The sequence below is a fragment of the Dendrobates tinctorius genome, unplaced genomic scaffold (genome assembly GCF_039654945.1).
Source record: "Dendrobates tinctorius isolate UK_male_01 unplaced genomic scaffold, ASM3965494v1 ptg000051l, whole genome shotgun sequence".
NCBI classification, from domain to species: Eukaryota; Metazoa; Chordata; class Amphibia; order Anura; family Dendrobatidae; genus Dendrobates; species Dendrobates tinctorius.
In genome coordinates, this window is record NW_027361719.1 from 8,768,485 (window position 1) to 8,780,537 (window position 12,053).

At 45.0% G+C, this 12,053-nt stretch overlaps 1 protein-coding gene across 1 annotated transcript in view; it reads left to right on the top strand.

Moving 5' to 3' along the window:
• CTDSP2 (CTD small phosphatase 2) overlaps positions 1-12,053 on the top strand; it is a 47,614-nt gene that overhangs the window by 6,563 nt on the left and 28,998 nt on the right. The window lies entirely within an intron of this gene.

Here is a 12,053-nt window from a genome sequence, read left to right on the forward strand (position 1 = left end):
GATGATGCGGCGACCCGCCTCAAACACACCATGTTGGAATTTGTTTTTTTTTTTGTCACATCGTCAAAACGATGCATGCGGAGGCATCCGCATACTGCGGCATGACCTGCGTACCCAATGCTAAAGATAGGGTAGGCAGGCTGCATGCGGCCATAGGCGGAGCTGACCGGAGGAGGTGCAGTCGTGGGCGGAGCTTCGGAGGACAGGCGGAGCTTCACGGAGGATGTCCGCAGCTCGCCCAGCTGCAAATGTGAACCTAGCCTAAGCCAAACCTCCAACTCCACAGCCCTGCCTCACTACTGAGCATGTACATAAAGTGCAGCACAGATTCATCTCAGCTACAGCTCCACAGCGCTGGTCACTACTGAGCATGTACATAAAGTGCAGCACAGATTCATCTCATCTACGACTCCACAGCACTGGTCACTACTGAGCATGTACATAAAGTGCAGCACAGATTCATCTCAGCTACAGCTCCACAGCGCTGGTCACTACTGAGCATGTACATAAAGTGCAGCACAGATTCATCTCATCTACGACCCCACAGCACTGGTCACTACTGAGCATGTACATAAAGGGCAGCACAGATTCATCTCATCTACGACCCCACAGCCCTGCCTCACTACTGAGCATGTACATAAAGTGCAGCACAGATTCATCTCATCTACGACCCCACAGCACTGGTCACTACTGAGCATGTACATAAAGGGCAGCACAGATTCATCTCATCTACAACCCCACAGCCCTGCCTCACTACTGAGCATGTGCATAAAGTGCAGCACAGATTCATCTCATCTATGACTCCACAGCACTGGTCACTACTGAGCATGTACATAAAGTACAGCACAGATTCATCTCAACTACGACTCCACAGCACTGGTCACTACTGAGCATGTACATTATGTGCAGCACAGATTCATCTCATCTACGACTCCACAGCACTGGTCACTACTGAGCATGTACATAAAGTGCAGCACAGATTCATCTCATCTACGACTCCACAGCACTGGTCACTACTGAGCATGTACATTATGTGCAGCACAGATTCATCTCATCTACGACTCCACAGCACTGGTCACTACTGAGCATGTTCATAAAGTGCAGCACAGATTCATCTCATCTACAACCTCACAGCACTGGTCACTACTGAGCTTTACATAAAGTGCAGCACAGATTCATCTCATCTACAACTCCACAGCACTGGTCACTACTGAGCATGTACATAAAGTGCAGCACAGATTCATCTCATCTATGACTCCACAGCACTGGTCACTACTGAGCATGTACATAAAGTGCAGCACAGATTCATCTCATCTACGACTCCACAGCACTGGTCACTACTGAGCATGTACAAAAATGTGCAGCACAGATTCATCTCCACTAACAGCCAAGATCCTTAGATTAGGAATAGACCAGACATTTATAGTACATTTCATAACTTTACAAAATTATGAAAAAATTTACAGCACATCCTGCACTGAACTACTGTATACTCAATTTATTATATATATTTTATATCGACTCCACCAAAATTGACACAGACTCCACAGCCCTGTTTAAATGTGTATGTAGGGCCCAATTCATTAAAGTGTTTTCAACAGTTTTGTGGTGTAAAACTCCTTGAAATATTGCTAAATTCTTATGCAGAAATGTGTTGCCTTCTTAGGCGTTTTTTAATGCCAACCCCGTTCAGCTCTGCCAATAAAGGAGGGTCTTGTGTGTGATGAGGCCCTGCCCAGCAAATTCATCAAAATCTATGCTACTCGAGTGCTCAGTCAGACTGCTATATACTGTAAATCAGATTCTGTAATACTGTAGATAAGCCCCCGATGTAACCTGAAATATAAGAAAAATTGGTTATTATACTCACCCAGGGGCGGTCCGGGTCTGGTGTTGGTCCGATGGGTGTCGCTGTCCGGTCCGGCACCTCCCATCTTCTAACGGTGACGTCCTCTTCTTTGCTTCCCGCCGTGGCTCCTGTGCAGAGCCACGACAGGAAGCAAAGAAGAGGACGTCACCGTTAGAAGATGGGAGGCGCTGGACCCGGGCCGCCCCTGAGTGAGTATGATCTAACTCATTTTTCTTCTCTTTCAGATTACATCGGGGGCTTATCTACAGCATTACAGAATGCTGTAGCTAATCCCCTGATGGCAGTGCCGGCAGCTGATACTCGAAAAAATAGGTGACAGATTCCCTTTTAACTACTCTTCTCACAATCACATACAAAATTTCTTCCATGCATTCCCCCCTACTATGGAACTCTTACCCCAACATATCAGATTCTCTCCTAAAGGTACTGTCACACTTAGCGATGTACCAGCGATCCCGACCAGCGATATGACGCGGTCAGGATCGCTGATGCATCGCTAAGTGGTCGCTAGTGAGCTGCCACACAGGCAGATCTCACCAGCGACATCGCAGGGGACGGGGGTCGCTACTTACCTGTCAGACGAGGCAATGAAGACGTCCACGCGTCGCTCATCGTCACAGCAGGAAGCTGACTACGAGAAACTGTCCAGGACGTTCTTGCGCGATCAGCGATAACCAGCGGGGAGTCGGTCGGAGGTAAGTATCACACATAGCGATATCAGATATCAGACATAGCGATACAAAAACCAGTGACGTTATAGCGATATTGCTAGCGATATCGCTTAGTGTGACAGGCAGATGTATGATGCACCGGATTCATTAAGAGGCGTACACCTAGCAATGGTTTAGGCGTATTTTTCTCCAGCGATGGTTTCATTAGGACTGGCATGCAAAATTCCAGTCTTGACGATTCAGGCCCTTAAGGTCTGGCCAATAAACAAGAAATTGCCATGGTAAAGTTTGTAGTGGAATTCTTGAAATATCGAACATACTTTTTGGTTAATAGAAAATTCTCAAGACATAATGTCTAACATGTACCTCAAATATTGGGTCAAGTGAATATAAACTGGGCCAAAGGATCAAAGCTGTGATTATCCTCGTACTGCTCACTGGTGCAAAATACAATTATTTTTAATTACCTCCTTGTATCCACCAATTGCAGGTGCTCTTCTGCCTATCTGGTATAATGGTTACTTCTTATGGAATTTAATGAGCAGAAAGTATGGTATGTGTTCAGAAGCCGTGATGCTTCTATGACCAACAGATCCCCAAAAAAAGCTTAAATGGATTTTGTAGACTTATGGAGTTTCTGGTGTGGTCTCTGCTTTGAGAGCATGAATAGTGATGCGCTAATCTTGGCGTCAAAGGGTCAGAACTGCCAGTGCAACTGTAGATTCATGCAAAAAGCCCATTAACAATGTGACAAATCGCTGCTTCCACTCCTAGCACTAGTGTGTATGTGGAGATTTATTGATTCTAAGGAGAATAGCAAGCCCTGCTTCAAGGCCACCAAAGCAGAATAGAAACATGTCACCACTCACCACTTTTGCATTTTTTTCCACCCTCTCCTGGTTTTTGCTTTCAAACACAAAGGTAAAAGACTGACCAAATACTGAATGTGTGCACGTGGCCTTAGAAAGACATATAAAGAGGGCTAATGGCCAACATTTCAAACAATGTATGTATAACTACACTAGGAAAAATGCAAACAGTAGCCATATAGAAGTAGTCATGCACATAAAAAAAGATATAGTTTATTAAAGGCGTTGTCTTTAGTAGTATTAGTTAGATAAACTAGATGTTCGATAAAAGAATAAAGCCTATACTCTCCTCCCATGCCGATTCTTCCATTCCAGCTGTGTCGTCGTTCGCTCTCCTCAGGGCTGTGATGCGGTGGAATGACAGGTGATTCCCGGCGCCCAGTCAGCGCTGGCGTCACTGTCTCCGCCTTCGGACAAACTGAACATGAAGAGGAAGTCCGGGATCAGCTGCAGGCCTGGCTTCCTCTTTATGTTCAGTTTGTCTGAAGGCGGAGACAGTGACGCCAGCGCTGACTGGGCGCCGGTGTCACAACACTACTTCACAGCCCTGGGAGAACAAGTGTCGATACCACGGGAATGACGCCGGCACAGGAGGGGAGTATAGGCTTTTTTATTTTGTCAGGGCATAACACTTAGTTTGAGAAAGGGTTGTCTTATTGGTGGGAAAACTGTTTACGTAAATCTGTGGCAGAAAAAACCACTATTAAAAACATTCAAAAGTGCATGACCGCATAACGCTGGATATACGAGACCCATCAAAACACCATAAGTGTGTCATTCAGTGAGTTGCACATACGCGTTTTCCATGGCTGCCGCTCATACACATTATAATCTATGGTGCTATTCACATGTCCGCTTATATCCGGTATCACGGCTGAAAAGGGCCAATACAAGTCTATGGGACTGTGGAAAAACACAACACATGATGGCATCAGTGTGACTTAACATTGCAAGGCATAGAAAAAGCCTTGTAATCTTGCCGTCTACCTATTTATCCATAGTGAAGAACACTGATGACACACCGATAAGTAAAAACAGACACACGGGGGACACTAATCCAAACACTGACACCAGTACCCTTTTTTCATGTCCCCTTTTTTTAAACCTGGACGTGTGAATGAGGCCTAATACAGCAAACCCTGTAACATAAAAAGTACATTTCATACTATATAAAGTGTAAAAAGAATGCGTGCAATATATAGAAAATCAAAATGGTAAATGTAACCAAATTGCAGTGTTCCAATAACTAGTATAATAGATGAATAAATATTACTAGAGTGAATACTATGAAAAGATGAGGGATGCCAAAGGCAAATAAAAGGGGGTTCTGAGAAAGTGACATTTGTCTCGATAACATGTGGGCGCTTCATACCCCTTTATGTCTTACTTCTTTGCCATCAATCCAAGTCTTTTCATAGCATTCATTTTGGTACTATTTGTCTATATTCATATATATTTATTCGTGTTTTCTACTGCTCATTGTAAAGCTTTATGTGATTTATTTACTATCTTAGACTTCTTTACTATCTTAGACTTCTTAGACTTCTATATATCTTAGACTTCTATATATTTTACTGCTTCTTTTTGCACTTTACACAGTATTAAATGTTTTTTTTTTTTTTCTCTAATTTTAAATTTTTGCCTCTTGGTGAGAAAAACAAAATATATTTTTGTGTGTGTAATAAATAAATAAATATATATATATATATATATATATATATATATATATATATATATATATATATATATATAATTTTGATGTGTATGTGGGACTGCACAGCGGACACTTCAGGGTTTCCGGGATTGTCCTACATATGACATTGTGCCCGCGGTGAGGGCATTGTGGAGACACCTATGCTGGCACCTGGGTCCAAAGTTATCTTTTTCCATGCTTTAGGAGGAAAACTTGCATGTGTGACTGGTAGCAAGGAAGAGCCAGCACATCATTATTATTTCCATATGAATGAGCTGTTATAAATGCAGAACAGTGTGTCTGGAACATAAAGAACGCAGCGATTCCGCGTTCCCTAACCGGCGGGAGTCTGGTTGCTATAGCAGCTGCTCTATACTTTGCCTCCTCTTTACACTGGGATCATTCTGTATCTTGTGGGAATGTTCATTTCTGATGAAGCTCCTCATATCCGCCATATTACTGTACGTATTATTCTGTCATTCCTGAATTATCTTCATAGTTTTCCATGCTAAAGAAGTGTCTAAAGGCAGTAAATGGCGTATAGTAACACAACATGGATTCCACCCGATGGCTGCCTGGTTGCTCCAGCGTTGGTGTATCCGATCTATGTTGACACCACTGCAGCGGAGACGTGTCGTCCACCTTTGTAACTACTACCATCAACCTTGGACCTCGGTGGTTTTGTACCCTTCAACACCTCTTGGGAAGGTGACTGGCTGCAGCGGTCACTTGTGTAGCTGCCAGAGTGTTACCACTGATCTGATATTTTATTGCCTTTAGTCACATTTTTAACCTGTTTTTAATACAGCTTTTACCAAAATCATTTTTTAAGCAGCTATTATAACGCATGGTCTCCAGTATCCCTGCTTTTTCCCCAGCACCAGAAGGCAGTACAAAGCGTGAGGTCTCTCCCTCCTCGGATCTGCCTGGAGCGACGTTTAGCCCTCATTACAGTCTCTTCTGTCATCTGTGTCTTTCTTCCTTTTTATAGCCGTTTGTATAGTCTTTGTCCACTAGAGTTTGGTGGTTTTCTTTGACACTCGTTTTATTTTTGGATGACATGGAGGGGTACATCAGCTGATCTGTGTATATAGAGACTCATCCCTCCCTCCAGCTGGAAGATCGGCTTCCTGTAGCTCAAGTAACAAGTGTGTGTATGTATGTATGTGTGTGTGTGTGTGTGTGTATATATATATATATATATATATATATATATATATATATATTTATTATGAGACTTGTCTGGTCTCTGCCACGCTGCTGGTGGAGACTGCAGCCGTTCATTCTTCAGTGAAGAAGTTGGCAGGCACATAGGCATAAGACCTCATTATGGCTGCCAGTAAAAGTAGCTTGCTTTCTAGCAATTGCTAGTTGTGGATTTAAACTACACTTGTAGCTGGTCGTATTTTATCACTTTATTATTTTTTTACCCCCAACAAAATGGGGTTCTAATTAAAATTAATTTCTGTGCTATATTGAATTTCAAGAGGAAAAGTCAGATGCATCTATGTAACCCCGCAACCCATTGTTAATGAAAAAGTGTTTGTTTTGAGCGAGTTTCCAGGATGTTTGCAGTAAGGGAGTACGGGGCAGTTGCCCGAGTCCTGAACGACCCCAGAAACCTTGGGAACATGCACATTTCACAGATGACGCTGAGTATTCCCGCACACTTTGCCTCACTGCGCTTGCCCGGTTTTGGCCTGGTCACGTTTGGACAACTTGAAGGGAACCTGTCACCCCCCCCAGAGCATTTTTAAGTTAAAGAGCCACCTTCAGCAGCACCAAGGCTGCAGTCTGTGAAGGTGGCTCTTCTGTTTCTGACCCCTAGTAACGCTGAAATATCGACTTTTATAAGTGGCTCCTCATACCTGTAAAGTGTCCCATAGGTATGGTGTGTCCCCCTGTATCAGCCGCCTCCCCGCCGTCAATCATGCCTCTGTCCAGTGTCTGGGCGCCGCCTACCATCCATCCATCATGATGCCCCTGTGCGTCGCTGCCTCCTCCTGTTTTGAATACCTGCGCTGTGACAAGAGTTCTCGGGCATGCGCAGTGCGCGCTGCCCAAGAACCGACATCAGGCTATTGCGCCTGCGTGTTGCGGAGGCCCCAGATCCCGACCCGCAGTGTGTTATGATGTATTCACACTGCGGGGCTGGGGTCTCCGCAACACGCAGGCGCAATAGCCTGATGTCTGTTCTCGGGCAGCGTTCACTGCGCATGCCCGAGAGCTCTTGTCACAGCGCAGGCGCCAGCATTCAAAACAGGAGGAGGTGGCGATGCACAGGGGCATAGTGGGCGGTGCCCAGGCACAAGACAAGTGGCATGATGGACGGCTGGTAGGTGGAGCTATTTATAAAAGTCGATATTTCAGCGTTACTAGGGGTCAGAAACAGAAGAGCCACCTTCACAGAATGCAGCCTTAGTGCTGCTGAAGGTGGCTCTTTAACTTAAAAACGCCCTGGAGGGGGGAGTGACAGGTTCCCTTTAATTACACAACGTATTGGAAGTTTTAGTGGCCCAAAAAGCAGTTTAAAATGCTGCATCTAGAATATATCACCACAGCTGTGCCTTATCCATGCTAAACCCCAGCCAAAATTGAAGGCATTAGTGGATGGGTTCTGCTTTCTCTGCATGATTTCTACCATTTGTTTCCGCCAAGCAATCAGAGGATTCTATGTGGAACCATGATAACAATTGAGTTAATTTGTAGGTTTATTGTTTTACATGGCACTGCCCTTTTATTGTGAATAGTATAAAAGATATTAGCACATCTAATTGAAGCCGAATTAAAGGGAAGCTGATGGGAACACTTATAAAAAGCTAGATGGTTCTTAAAGGGAGTCTGTCAGTAGGATCAACCTTCCTAAGACATCTATATGGGTATATAGGTTATAGGAAGATGAATAAAATGATACCTTAATATTTGTTTTCTGATGTTTTAATCCCAAGAAATCCACATTTTCCTTATACTGTATGTAAATGAGGTCCTCCAGGGGGGAGGGATGTTGCCTTGAAGATAACTCTGCCTCCAGTGCTTATTTTACATGAAGGGGGAGTTACCCGTGTGAGATTTCGCCTATCCTGTGTTAGAGACTTAACTTTTTGCAGTTTTCTGAGCTTTGCTGTACTGTAACAATATTCCAACCATGTCTGCCTGTGAGATGAAGGCTGAATCTGAGAGGAAGCTGCTGATGTATCGGGTATAATCACACACAGCTCTGCAGGTAGAAGCTGTTAACACATCACACTGGTAACTTCCTCTTCATGTAAAATAACTGCCTCCAGAGATTTTCTTCCAGGCAGCGTCCTCTCCAGAGAATGGAAGAGGTCATGTAAAGTCATAGCTCCCAAGTGTCCCGGATTTGGCGGGACAGTCCCGTTTTTGATTGCATGTCCCACTGTCCCGGGCGGTAGCTTATTTTTCCCGCATTTCACTGAGCCGCACAGCCCCATAGTGATGAATCCCAGCGCCGATCGCTGGGTTCCTCAGTGCGCACAGGACCTGTGATGAAGTCACAGGAGGGGAGGAGTCAGGGGTCACATGATCAGGGGCGTCCGATGCCCCTGATCATGTGACCCCTGACTCCTCCCCCTCCTGTGACCTCATCACAGGTCCTCTGCGCATAGCCCTGACCCCTGAGTGCCTGCAGGACTCTGTTGTGCTGGTTGTCATGGTGCTGGATGAGATGAAGTTTGTGTGTGGTCAGGAGGGGTTTTCAGTGTGGATGTAGCAGAGCCACGTGTGTACGAGGTGTACGGAGCAGAGCCACGTGTGTGCGGAGCATAGTCGACGTGTACGAGGTGTATGGAGCAGAGTTGCACGTGTGCGAGGTGTACAGAGCGGAGCCGTGTGTACGAGGTGGACGGAGCAGAGCCACGTGTACGGAGCGGAGCCGCACATGTATGATATAGAAGGTTTGCACATATACGAGGTGTACGGAGCAGAGCCGCACATGTACGAGGTGTGCGGAGTGGAGCCGTGTGTATTCGAGGTGTATGGAGGGGAGCGGAGCCGTGTTTGTACGAGGTGTAAGGAACGGAGCCCTGTGTGTACAAAGTGTACAGAGCTGAGCCGTGTGTTTATGGACCAGAGCCACGTGTGTGCGAGGTGTATGGAGCAGAACCGCGTGTGTACGTAGTGTATGGAGCAATGCCGCATGTATACAAGGTTTACGGAGTGAAGCCATGTGTGTACAAGGTTTACAGAGCGTGGCCGGTGTGTGTACGGAGCAGAGCCGCATGTGTACGAGGTTTACCGAGTGGAGCCGTGTGTGTACGAGGCATACAAAGCGGAACAGTGTGTGTATGAGGTGTCCCGGATCCAGCGGGACAGAACTGATTTTGATAGTCTTCCCCAGCCGGGAGCTTACTTTTCCCGCAGACACAGGAGTACACGGTGGAGCCCCAAAGAGAACTTTAAAATTCACACGTGACATTCCACCGGAGGCAACGTGCTAGAAGCTGACGGGAAATGAGGTAATTTCGGGAGGAGATTGTGACGGAACCATGGAGGCACTTCAGGGAATACTTCAGATCCGTCACCATGTCCTCCTCCGATAGCGTGGACAGCAGGATCACGTTGGACTCAGGGATGCCGGCCATGTGAGTGGATCACACTTTCTTTCTTTCTGTTTTCTTTCTTTCCCCTCTTCCTTTATCTATCTCTCTGTTCTTTCTTTTGCTATGTTCTTTCATCCTGTTCTTTCTATCCCTTCTTTCTCTCTCTAATCTTTCTTTCTCTCTCTAATCTTTCTTTCTTTCACTCTGTTCTTCCTTTCTCTCTCTCTCTGTTCTCTCCTATCTTTCTCTTTCTGTTCTTTCTCTCTGATCTTTCTCTGTTCGTTATTTCTTTTCTCTCTCTCTCACACTCTCTCTCTCTCTCTCTCTCTCTCTCTCTCTCTCTCTCTCTCTCTCTCTCTCCCCGTTTTTCCTTTTTCTCTCTCTGTTCTTTCTTTTCCTCAGTACCAGCCACTGTGCCCTCAGTACCAGTCAGTGTGATCAGCAGTGCTAAATGGGTGTGTTTTGGGCATGGACATGGGTGTGGCTAGTTGTGAAATGGGTGTGGTTGGTGCGTGGCCTAAAATTTGCTGCGGCGCGCCACAGCCTTTGTTCCTCTTTCCCTTCTTCAAAAGTTGGGAGGTATGTGTAAAGTGATAAAGATGATTTATCCACAAGGCATCTGATATGAGGCACACAGGGGTCATTCTCCTCGGCAATCAATAACCTGTATACCTATATTAGTAGTTTAGAGAAGTCAAATGTAAGGGCAGATGCCCGAGATGTAAGATGGCGCACACAGGCAACAGGAGTACTACAACTGTGAAATAATGCTCATCTTCCATTCCAACGCTGCCTACCGGCTAGCATGTGCCTTATATTGGCTGCAAATTTCACACCCCTGCAGCCGATCACTGTCTCAGTGGTCTTGGAAGCTGTATGTCGCCATAAATATACAGTATAGATTTTTTTTTTTTTTTTTTTCAAAGGGGCCCTGTCACCAATTTGTGAAATATTTGCATTGAAGTAACTTTCTGGATCATCAGTTCTTAGAAATCAGCATTGTTGTACCTCTAATTGCTCATTAACCTGGCTCAATAAAGGAGCTGAAACGTTGCTGTTTTGTCTTTTTGGCTTTGACAGAAGATTATTTTTTATTTTTCTAGGATTGTTTTGGTTATTGGAGTCAGCCTCGTGATGGCGTGCAACTTGCACCCGTCCATATTGGATCTGGTCTTGCTGTGCTGATTCCCTACTGGCTGTTTTGTTTAGGTCTGAGGAAAGCTCCAAAATTGTTTTATGGGGAACACAAGCATTTGCTAAAATAGAAGTCCAGAAAGGTGACGATCCTTTTTAAAGCATTTATCCTAATGACTTGATTAGTTGCCTCATTTTTTCCAGTGTCATCCCGTTTTGTTATTCTGTGACGTTTGTGAAGCTAGATTTGGTGCTTGTATAGGAGACGATGTAGGTCAGTGTGTCATCGTATTGGCACATAAAGGGCACACTATGTATGCCACGCTCGTAAATACGTCCCAGGTGTTGTGTTTAGCTAAATGTAAAAATGTTTTACTCTAAAGGGCAGATGTTGCTCAAACCAGGCACACGTGCGGGTCTGTGTATGAAGCGGATGCCTGTTTACACCACCATGTCGGTAGAATTCCCCACACTGAGCTCGTCGGTGTGGAGACGCATTCACACTAATTTTTCTAATGACCAATTATCTAGGGGCCCTATGCAGGAACAGACACACAGAAGGGGTCCGGTGTAGAACAGTATATGGGCCCTTTGCAGTTCATAGCGCACAGTTCCACCTTCTCTGAGGTGGAAGTGCCCCCGTTACCTCTTGGCCCCCTGTGTAGCCCCCCCAATGATATGTCCGCTCCTGGCACTATGTGGGTGTTGAGCCTTGGCAACCCATATTTCTCAGACTCACTTTGATGGGGGAAAAAAAAGCTATAGCTTACTTTATCAATATAGACAAGGAATCCAAATGTAATGTATAAATGCTGTACAGAAAGGAGATCACAGACAACATGGTGCCCTCTCCTGACACCACCACCGCAGGGTGTGCCCAGCCTCTGGTAAGGCATTGTTTCACTTCCTTGGTAATTTTCTGTGTTTCCTTTTCTACATTTTTATAAGCGTGCGTCTTACTTTCACAAAATGTAGAATGAAGTTTTTTTTCTTTTTCTTATTTTTTTAAATTTTGTTTCTATCTTGAATAGCTGTTCATCTGTGCTTTATAATGGATCTCTCAGGGCCTTCTACATTTTGTACAAAGACGTTTCAGTCCTTGTTCTTTAGCAGTAAAAACGCGCAAATGGCGTTGTATTATTACGAGGCTAATTTATTGTTATTGCCGCTACAGCTCGGATCGCAGTTAGCGGTGGACAGGATTTGTATTCGCTTTCACCGCTGGTTGATCTTTGGCACGTGTAATTCAAGGGTCCT